The 12,450-nt window shown below is 31.6% G+C and overlaps 1 pseudogene; it reads left to right on the forward strand.

Moving 5' to 3' along the window:
• The first annotated feature begins 133 nt into the window (after positions 1–133).
• LOC134255741 (diacylglycerol O-acyltransferase 1-like) lies at positions 134–11,714 on the forward strand (annotated as a pseudogene).
• The last annotated feature ends 736 nt before the right edge of the window (positions 11,715–12,450 follow it).

Here is a 12,450-nt window from a genome sequence, read left to right on the forward strand (position 1 = left end):
CGTTTTATTTTATACTTTTTGTGGAAATTTTCAATAAATATTAATGATTACAATGTATCTGTTTAGGAATCAATGGTCAATGATTTAGATAAAATGATATTCCCTTTTATTTTACATGATATAAGCAGGCATTAAATGAGTGCTTCCGGTAAAAATGGCAACAAAGTCCGGAATTAAAAAACCCAGAAGTGATGGAAGTACTCGTCTTCGGCGAACAATAAGTTTTAATCACGTTGAAGCCGTCAGCAAAGAACAGCAAAGGCATAAGGAAAACGAGCCAGATAAACCGTAAGTTTGTTAAAATTTTAAATATACGTAGATCTAGTTGTTTACACAGCTACCTACTCCGTGTTGTCTGTTGACACCTGACCGCGTCGCGGTTCAGTTACGGCAAAGGTAAATCCCACGCGTTGACCATTCCAAAATATAAATAGCTCTCACGCATGTATCATGTGTCTTGAGGACCAATCACTGGTGACTGCACGTGCACTTAATGCCGAATGCTTTTGTCAGAATCATGTAAACAATTTTCCTCTCATATATTAAATCTTGGTCTTGTTTCCCATTGAACACTTTTCTACAAACTATGAAAGGAGCTCTTTGAATATTGGAAATATTAATGCACTTAATCTTTTGTTGAAATTTTGCACAATAGAGAAGAGTCTGCATACTTCATGCACTAGAATTTTCTTTTACTGCATTTGATAGTTGAGTGTAATTCAGGGAAATGTTGATTGAAGACCATAGGATTTCAGACAGTGACCTTCCAGATGGACTGCAGAGGAAATCAAGAAGATTTTTTGAGAGTACAGATAATTACAAATTTCACGAAAGATTTACCATAGGTGATGTTAACAATAATTCTGAAATTAAGATTAATTCAAAAAATGTTTACAAGAGAAAAAGATCTGAACACAGTGACTCAGAAGAAGACAGGAACCATATTAATTCCTTGTCAACTGCAACTGCAGCTGATGTAACTTGCAAGAAATGTGATGGAAATCAAGTTGAAAATATTAATGAGAAAACTGGAAATAAGTATGACCTTAACAATCAATGTGAAGAACATATAGAACTAAATGAAAAAAGATCAGAGATAAGTAAAGAAGAAAAAGATGAAGAACAAAATTATGAAGTTAGATACATTAATTTTTGGACTAAGTGGACTCCATCATTTCTACTGGAACCAGAGTATGTCTTGTCATCACTGAAAGTTAAGGGATTGTAAGTCATGTTTTTAAAAAATGGAATTAAGTTGTTTTTTTTTTCATTGATTTATGGACAAAATTTCCAGGTGTTTCAAGTTTGTTTCTTCATTTCTTCAAATATATTTAATACAGAGTGAAAAATTGTTCCCTTAAATTCCAAGTTCTTCTTGATTGAGCACTTTTACACTTACAGAGTATTTTACACACAGTGTTTATTTTCATAAAGTTTATTATAACTCTGAAGTAAAGCAGAGATACCTCAGACTCTGGTTATTAATTATAGCCAATCAGTAAATCAATTAATCAACATACATGCAGTGTTTAACATACAGTGTTTATAGTGCATGCATTGATGTTTCTAAATCATTGAGCTCATTTCAAAATTTATGTGATATTCAAATTATGATCACTTTCATCAATTATTTCTAATACCCAGAAAAAAGTTTTTTCTGCATGAAAGACTGTATGAAGTTTGCATTCGTTAATTTATTTTTGCTTGTAAAATTGTTGAAATACTAGTATTGGTATATTTTAAATGATTTCCAGAATCCACAAGCATGCAGACTCTTTATTTACAACTGACAGTGGATTCACAAATTACAGAGGTCTACTAAATCTTTGCATTCTCCTTTTGGTAAGTGATTAGATTTTATTTAAAAGTTTACTGATTTGCACCATCTAAAATATGGGCTATAAATTAAAATGCACTTTGTTTTCTATTATACATGAATAGTACTGTAATGATAATGCAGTGGTAAAGTAAATGCTGGCAAAGTAAATGCAAGATTTTTTGGGTAAAGTTTCTCAAACATAGTTACTATAAATTGTGAATTATGCAGTTTATTTTGCAGGGGTAGAAATTTTCCTTATTTCTTTTTTTTCTTGGAAGGGGGTGGGGGAGGGGGTCAAATACTTAGTCAGGTGCTAAACAGGTCCAGTCCAAAGACTATTTCTACCTACGTAGCTATTAATAGCTACCTAGGTATTTAAAGCTACCAAAAGTAGCTATTTTTACCTACTTTATATAATTTCTGCATTTTGCGACCAAAAAACAAAACGGCGCACCATGGTAAATACCATATTTTTTGATATGGTCACACTAATGGTGAATACGACAAAAATTTTGCCAAAAAATGATTACTTCCTGAATCCGCAATTTTACATTAGTTTCTATGCAAAATTGATAATATACGAAGTTTTCATTTTTTGGCCAAATTTTTGTCATATTCATCATCAGTGTGACTGTATCAAGAAATTATGTGCTCACCATGTTGCGCCGTTCCTGCATTTGGCTACAAAATGCAAGTAAAACAGAAAGTAGGTAAAAATAGCTACTTTGGGTAGCTTTAAATACCTACGTAGCTATTAATACCTACGTAGGTAGAAATAGTCTTTGGACTGGACCTGCTAAATAGTGATAGTATACAACAATACATTATACATGCAATCACATACCTGCTGTTTTAGTATTAAGAAATTGACAACTGTTGATGAGAATGACTATATGTCAACAGGTAAAAGTGATAAAATATAAGTATGTTATTTTTATGTTGATTTAATTAGAGTATATTGAATTCTATACCCATGCATCAACATGATGTAACAGGTTGATAACTGCGTGAACACTGGTTGACCACTGCCTTGACCTGCAGGCATTTTATAATACCTGTCAGTAAAGGTTAAGGAAATTAAGGCTTATATAATTACTGTGATAAGTTTAATATTAATGATCTCTGCAGATTGATTAAAGTTTTCCTGCAGTTTTGATTCTCTGGAAAATTCTTGAATGTATTACAAAACAAAAAAGGAGTTTAATGCATGTAAAATGATAAACAATGTAGCATGAGAAAATTTGCATAAATGTCAAGATCTTTACTGATTATGATCCCCACTTTTAACTTTAAAAATGATTTAGTCGTAAACAAGACCTTGAAAAAAAAGCTAGCAAAACAGCTGACGAAGAGGTTATACATGTGTCAGGGTCGTTTTATCATAGAATAAAGACACTTTATTTACATAGAAAGTTGAACAGTCTTTTTAGGAAATAAATTACATTTGTGAGTTGTTCCAAGGCAATGGGTTTTAAAATTAACCTTGAAGTTGACAGGTGCAATTTTTGAATGGTCTCAACACAAATTATGCTGATGAGGCCTTCATATTGATAAGAATTTACCTTTAACTCAACTGGATCATTAGAAATATTAGATAAAATTAAAATCTTATTATAAGTACTGCAAATCAAAACATTAAATATAACTTTGTCATGTTTGTGCATGTAATAGGCATTGAACTCTAACCCATATGCAATGTAATATTTAATGAAATTTTATGCAATATATACTTTTGCATATTATTGTATAAAAATAGCAACTCTATTATATTATAGATGTCTCATCATATAAGTGTTGATCAACTTCCTGGTTAGAATATATTAATTTGATTAAAGTATTTTGTTAAGTTTAAAGTGTTATGGACAACAAAGTCACGCATATCTCCGATTGAGCTGCATGTTTTCTACTTAAGTTTTTTTTAGACCCAGTTCTTGCTATCTCAAGTTGATATACAATTTATGGTTGCAATCTTGAACTTCAGATTAAGGTGTTTTGTTGAGATTTTAGTTTGAGAGATATTTTAAAGATCCTGGCTGTTATCAGTTCAATAATCAGTTCAATAATCTACCTTGAGTGATTAGGTAACATACAGCGCATATGTCTGGCCCGTCAAATTTTACTCAAGGACAACAGATTTAGAACTAAACGAAAAACAACAGACTTGTTTACTGAAAACAATCAGTCCCTCCTATGTCACTCAATTCATTTTGCCAAATGATTTCCATTTTTCTTGATTTACCAAGGTCATTGAAATTAAAGTGAATGAAAAATGGAGAAAACAAACTCACAATCAAAAGTTCATTGAAACTATAGAAATTGGGAGCAAGGAAACATATGTCTCTAAAATATCAGAGGGGGGATCAGTTGCCAAACTGAATATGGAATCAATGAAAATACAAGCATGGGGCAAAAACATGGAGAAAAATTGAAACCTCCTTGTCAGTCCTTGATAAATAGAATACTCCTAGAACCTAACAACACAAAGTGGACAAACGCTTGATTTAAGGACATTTTCAAAAGGTCAACGTGACTGGGAGAAAAGTATAAATTTTTTGTTGAAGTAATGTTTTTAATAGAAGAAGTGTGAATTTTGCATTTGAGGGAAAAATGGCTTGTGTGAAAAGATTAATGTCAAGAAAAAAAATTGCTGCATAATACTCTAGCAAAAATTAAGACCAAAGGTTTACATTATTTGTAAACATTTTGGTTTTCACTGCCACATTTTGCCTCAACTTATTCACCCACAGTAGAACATGAATATTAGGGACATTTTACATATGACACATGTCAGAAACATTTTCTAGTGCAGTTTATATACACATTTGAAAATTAAAATAATAACAAGTACAGCTAGTTATAATATACCTAGTTTCAACATCAATACTTTTTTAAATTGATTTTGATACCATTAAATATACACACAATTTTTATCATGTTTATTAGGTGCTGTCCAATGCAAGATTGTTAATTGAGAATTTGTTGAAGTAAGTATGAAATTTTTAAATAGTACACTTTTGATTTAGTAATTGCTTTTTCATCATGTTCAAAACTTTATTTTCAAATGAAGTTCATTATTTTATTCTTTATTATCAAAACTGATTTTATTTGCAGGTATGGAATTTTGATTGACCCATTCAAGGTTATCCAGTATTTCTTAGCAGAGCCATACAGTTGGCCAAATGCATTGCTTCTGTTATGTGAGTATTCAGTCTTTGTCTACCTGGTACTTTCTATACATAGGTAATAGGGCTGGGACGATACAACTTTTTCTATATCGATACGTATCACGATATTTGAGCCACGATACGATATGTATCACTCTATGTTTATTGCCTAAAAAATCTTTTTTTGCATTGAAATAAACAAATTATTTCTTTGCAAATAAGAATAATTTATTCAAAATAGTTGTTTATATGTTGTAAAACAAAAATATTTTACTCAAATGGTGTTAATTATTATTTATTTCATATCTATATTTATATTTAACTTATTTATTTTATATATTAAACCCCAAATGTTAAATAAACAAAGAAAAATAGAAGTAAGATTTTCATGGGCAATATTTCGATATTTCTTCATATGTATTGATATGTGTATCATCCTCACATGTATCATGATATATCGATATCTCGATATATCGTCCCAGCCCTAATAGGTAACAGTAAATTAACTATTATTTGTCAACTTACAGTGTATATTAGATAATATTTTATACATTATGAACAAGATTCTATTTTTTTTTTAGGTACAAATATTTACATATTGGTAACATTTACTGTGGAAGTTTTGTTATCAAAAGTAAGTGTTTATATAATTAGAGTTTTGTTGAATACTGAAAACTTGTTATAAGTGTTTATATAATTAGAGTTTTGTTGAATGCTGAAAACTTGTTAAAAACTTGAGCTATTGCATACCTATATATTTTCAATGTGAATTAATACTTGTAAATAGTCATAGTCATTGTTTATAACTCTGAATAAAATATTATTGCTTCATGCATTCATAACTATAAGGGAAAAAAATCTTTATTGTGAATGAAAATTGTTTGACAATAACTGTATACTCTTGTGATAGGAATGGCTGCCAGAGAAGGTGGGGCTGGTTTTCAATGTAACCAACCTCCTGTTGTGTCTGATAGTGCCAGCCACCGTGATTCTATATGTCCACCCTAACCCAGGTAAGTCTACAAAACCATAATATTTACATTCGCTGTGTTTTTCTACAAAGCCAACTGTGAAATTGGTTTGAAAGTCATTTTTGTGTATACTAACGTGTAGAAATATACATGGAGAAACGTGCGTTAACGTGACATCATAATAAGGCTACAGCGACGTTAGTAAAACTTTAACGATATAGGGCAGCAAGAAATTCAAATATTGAGTATACTTTTGGTGCTTCCAAACATGTAAAATGTAAATAAAATGTAAATATAAGGAATGTTTTGAAGTTTAGTGTGAATTATCTGTGTATGAATCACACAGACTTGCATATAGGCATATTTTTTATGAAGCACTAGCGTGCTTCATGAAATATGCCTACGTGACAAGTCTGTGTGATTCACACACCAATAACTCACACAAAACTTAAAAGCATTCCTTAAATGAATCTTGCATCATGTACATCAAGCATGGTTATATCAGATTTAATTTTATGATATTAAAAAATATAGCCCTTTGATGAGGTCGATCCATAGGTATATTGACATCACAGAAAAGCATATCGACCTTTTACTTTGTGCTCAGTTGATATGAATTTCTGTGAAGTGGATATATCTATGGATCAACCTCATCAAAGGGCTATATTTATATAATATCACATTTAATTGTGTGATACAGGCTATATCACTTTTAATTGTATGATACAGGGTTTTCCGTATTGACCTGTGGGGTCTCCAGTGTGGTCTTCCTGAAGCTGGTCTCCTATGTTTGTGTCAATATGTGGTGTCGCCAGAAGAGGTCAGAGGTCAAAAGAACAATCCGTAGACACGTCAGCATGTCAGAACCAGGGGGTAGGTATCTGTGTCTGGTCTCCGAGGATTCAACTGTAACAGTTATAAACTATATCCTATAAACAATCTTATATTTCATATGAATTATTGAGTTATTGAGTATAGTTAAGATAGGTGAATTTGACCTGACATAAAAAAAAGAAAACTATAGAAGATTATAGCAAATGGAGATTTTTATAAATGCTAATAAACTCTAGCATGTAATTGATATACATAATATACAAAGTAGAAGTACTGTACGCATCACAGTCACAAAATGATAGTCCTAGCTTACTTACTTGTAATGTGCACCTCATTTTGTACCTCAGTACTCACAGTACTTCTGGGTTTTCACATCTTCCAAAAGAGTTTAGATTTGTCTTTGTTTCTGACCTTTCTTTTTGTTATATACAGATTCAAAAGACATGGTGAATGGTGATGTCAAGACAACCTTTGTTAGTTACCCGGATAATCTCACATTAAGTGGTAAGTTTGAAAATCTGGTCATAGAGGTCTACACGCAAAGCTCAAGTAAGCTTTTCTGATCACATTTTGTCTGCTGTCCATCCATCTGACTGCCCAGTGGTCTGTTTGTCAACCCATTGTAAATTGTTCACATTTTTTACTTTTCTTCAAGAACCACTGGCCAATTTTAACCATTTTCCATGTTTACCATCAAGCATCGTGTTAAATAGAATTCAAGTTTGTACAAATGAAGAGCCACACCCTCTTTTAAACAAGAGAAAGTAATTAATGATTGGTGGAAATTTAGTGGCATTTTTTCAAGTTTCCTTAGGTAGTATAAATTCAAGTTTGTTCAAATAATGACCTATGGGGTTGGATAGGGCCATAAGAGTGATCATGATTTTACTTAAGAAAATAAACATGTACATGAATTATAAAAAAAAATATGCCAATGGAAGACAGCAGGGGCCATTCTGAATCAGGTGAGCATTGCGGATCAAAGGCCTCGTGTTTACTAGCAATTATCTTGCTTTCATGTAAGAAGTTATCTATTTCAGCACACATACTATCCATAAATATTTTTTTCATTTTCAGATATGTACTACTTTATTTGTGCACCTACTCTGTGCTATGAACTGAACTTCCCCAGAACTATCAGAATTAGGAAAAGGTTTTTGCTTAAAAGAATCATAGAAATGGTAAAGCAACAAACAATCTAATTAAAATAAGATGTTAGATCCACTCACATACTCGCTACACTAACTTCTAACAAAATCCCATAGAGGGTGACATCAGAGGTCAAATTATATCAACTAATCAAATCATTGCTTGCAAAATCATAGTACATGTACCGGTACATTTGTTGAAGCTAATAAGTCTAGAATTTGTTCCGAATTCGACCTCTGACATGACCCTCTATGAGATGTACCGGTAAGTGTAGCAAGTATGCAAGCAGATCTTACATATAATTTTAATTAGATTAGGCAACAAATGGCTTTCATGTGAAATGTCTAGTACATAAATTAAGAGCTATCTACAGAGAAATTGACATGTTATTTGTATGTATCTTACACGTTTCAGATGGTTTTGGCTCAGCTGATGACAGGCTTGGTACAACAGGTAAGGATACATAATTATCTCACATCTACCTTACTTCAAATAGAGTAGTGCAATAAAGACTCATCTTTAATTTTTTTTTAAATGAAGCAAAGAAAATTTTCTGACATCAGTAATAAAGTGAAAGTTATAAGAGAGGCAAGCTGAAATTTAATGTCTACATTCAGTACTGGCTCTTTGTTACAGTGGATCATTCCAACAGTAAACAATTCCCTCAAACCATTAACTGACATGGAAATTCCATTAGTGATTGAAAGACTGCTGAAATTATCTGTAAGTCACCACACCTTTTACAAATGATGTTTAGCTGCTAGACACAGACTGTTGTTTTGAAAATTACATGCATATGTCTATCCTGAATTTGGATTTTCTAGCTGAATTTGATAACAATCCAAAGGTTGGAATTCTAAAAAAGTTTTTTAACACTTTTTTTAAATACACATGTATTAATTGATTATCAAGGTCAGTTTTCCATCTATAATGAAATAACTCTGTGTTCCAGATTCCCAACCACCTAATATGGCTGATCTTTTTCTATTGGTTCTTCCATTCTTGCCTAAATGTTACAGCAGAACTGCTGAGGTTTGGAGACAGAGAATTCTACAAAGACTGGTGGTGAGAGCCGTACTGGACTTTGTCTGATTTTATTTTACACTCTTCACTCCCTCAAAAAGTGCTTTCTTTTGTAACTTATTTTGATATTTTGACATTACTTTAAAGTCTTCATTCTCTGTTGAGTGGCATTCTTGATTGTAATTTGTTAAAATGTGACCTTACTATGGAGTCTTCACTCACTGATTTCTTTGGCAGGAACTCAGATTCAATCTCTGAATTCTGGCAAAACTGGAATATTCCTGTCCACAGATGGGCACTCAGGTAATTAGCAAAACATTAATAACTTTCCATATATGATATTTCTATAGATAAAAATGAAAATTTAATTCACATTTCATACATGTATAGTCTATGCTAGCTATACAGCCTTCCTCTTTTTTTCAGACATTTATACAAACCCCTTCTGATATTTTGACATTACTTTAAAGTCTTCATTCTCTGTTGAGTGGCTCTGACCTTACTAAGTCTTTTGTTAAAATGTGACCTGTCCACAGATGGGCACTCAGGTAATTGATATTTCTATAGATAAAAATGAAACTTTAATTCACATTTCACATGTATATTTCTAGCTATACAGCCTTCCTCTTTTTTTAGACATTTATACAAACCCCTTCTTCACGAGGCGTATCAAAACAAGTGGCTTCTGTGGCAGTGTTTGCTACCTCAGCTTTTTTCCATGAGGTGAGTTCTTCAATCAGCCTAACTATGTACAAAGACATGTACCATAATTCTGAACCATTTGTGTACTGTAGCGATAGTAATCTTTATCATTTTCTGAAGCATTGTTGATCATTGAGCCTTTTTTTCCTTTACAGTATTTACTTAGTGTTCCTCTGAGAATGTTCCGGGTCTGGGCTTTTACTGCCATGCTTGGACAGGTAAGGGCATACGCACCTACTAAGGATTTCATAGATTAGACCTTAACTTTGCATGTATTTGTTATCAACATGAATTTCATAAATATTGAATATTTTTCAAACCTTTCAGGTACCACTAGCAATGCTGACAGCAAAGTTCTGTAAAGGGCGTCATCAGGTAGGAAACATGATCGTCTGGTTGTCGTTAATTCTGGGACAGCCGATTGCCATCCTAGCCTACGTCCATGACTATTACGTCGGAAACGTGCTTCTCTCTTTTCACAACTTAAAGACATGAAAATTTTTATAGAGATAATAGAATAAAAAAGTTAAATATATACATAATTGGAATGATGTGCCATAATAATTGTCAGGCGAGGTATGAGAGATTACGTTGTGATTGACTGAAATCTATGTTTATAAAACATTGGATGGGTTATAATAACACAGGTGTAAGAAAACATGAACTATTTTCTTATTACATGTATTTGTATTTGATTGTACATAATAAAGGTTTTATATAAAACTGTTTAATTTTGTAATATTTGTACAATTTTTGCTATTATGTACACTTTTTCTAGTACCTCACAAGAATTCAACTCTTTAGTTTCTTAGGAAAAAAAGTTTTTAAAAAATATGTAATAAAAGAGAGTTTTCTAGGTGAATTTCACATGAAGAAGCAATTGTTGACATGGTTTTTTGTGTGAAACTGATGAAATCAACATAATAAATGTTTGCCTGTGAACTGCAGCAATTTGTCTTGAATTAAAGAAACATTATAAATGTCATTCTTGTTTTTATAAATCCTTAAAATTATGTGAATAGAGTGCATTCATTACTTCTCTGTATTTTTGGTTTCATTAATGAATAGAAAAGGTTACTTTATAATTTAATACACATATATGATGGTACTATCTTTATCATAGTTTGTTTATGTGCTTTATCTTTAATAATAATATGCAGGTGTTTTCGTTGTGCCTTTGACCAAGTAAACCACCCAGCAAATTATTGTATCTACGAAAGTTTTAACAAGGATTCAATTTTGGCATTTTAAACAAGGGTATATTGAGATTGCTTAAATCATTGTTAACAATTTCTTCCCACACATGAGGTTACAGTAACTGTTACTTTTCAAGGCATCACAAAATTTCTAAAGTTACTTCTCACTAAAATGTATGACTTTTTTTTTTTTTAAATAAACATTAAATTTGTGTCTCATTAAAGATTCCACTGATACAGTATTTCACATACATATAAAATAGTATTGAGGGTCTTACTTCTTATTCACAAGACTAGTTTCTAATAGATGCGTAATAGATGCGTATTTGGGTGAAAATAAATTCTTTAAAATCTCTCTCAGTAAGAAAGCTGCACTTTGAAAAGATTCAGAATTATCTAGTGAGAAAGTCTTCATATAAAACAAATTAATGCTGAGACCAGGCTTAGTCTTCATCGACTTTTTGACGTAGGTCAAGTATTCCAATATCAGCTGCACATGTACTGTTTGTACGCCATTACTTGTAACAATGTATAACAACTTTACAATGTTAGTAATTCCTCTCTGATCTCTTGTCTCTTGAGATGCAATTTTGAGCTGTGATTCTCCAAAATCATTTATTAATATTCATGGAAATATGTTGCTTACTGCATTGTAGCTGACCATCAAGAACTTTAAAAACTTCTACAACAATCTGTACGAGACATCAAGCTATCTATGATACTATATTGTCATGTATATGATGGGTTTGTTTACATACATGTGGCTTGTATTGTTATATTTTCTGTCTCAACCAAAGTTAAAGTTGTATTACATGCTTATGTTTAAATTACATGAATAAAAGAAACATGTGACAAACTTTTATCTTTATTAATGCCATCAACAGATGTCTGAGCTTTATGATTTAACAAAACATAAGTGCAACACATTTAGTTATACTTTCGTTGAATATTCACAACATGTTACGGGTAGAAATGAAGAGAATTAGGATATTGCTGCCTGTGGAAAATATATTTTTTGCTATGTCATAAGTTATGAGATATGTTGTAATTAAAAGAAATTAAGTCACACACATGAAATAACTCATATGAACCACATTTGACATAATTGAAGCTTTTTTCGTACATATCACTTATTACAAATATAATCTCATTCTTACAACTTAGTTTGTTGGTGCAGGTATTACAACAAATTACATGTACGTATTTCTGCTTATAAACTTGTTTTATGACTTAGTATATACATGTATCTCAGTTGTATCTTGTAATGTGACTTATTATTTTATTGACTGGTATCTCATATACTAGAAGATGCTTGTATTACTAGTATCTCATAATTAAAATGATCCTGTTCATACAACTTGGTATCTCCTATGCATTGACATAGCAAAACATATTTTCAACTGGGAACAATACAATTCCATAGAAATGTGCTGATTGCAGACAGTCTTTAATTTAATTTAATCTTATGAAAACACACTTTTTTGAGCATGATAGAAATAAAAAAGTAATAATCAGTTATAATGGTCAGATTAATACTGACTGTTAACCAGGTCCAGTCCAAAGACTATTTCTACCTACGAAGCTATTAATAG

This window comes from Saccostrea cucullata, unplaced genomic scaffold, assembly GCF_032062105.1.
Source record: "Saccostrea cucullata isolate Sc308-1 unplaced genomic scaffold, CSIRO_AGI_Scuc_v1 ctg5, whole genome shotgun sequence".
NCBI lineage: Eukaryota > Metazoa > Mollusca > Bivalvia > Ostreida > Ostreidae > Saccostrea > Saccostrea cuccullata.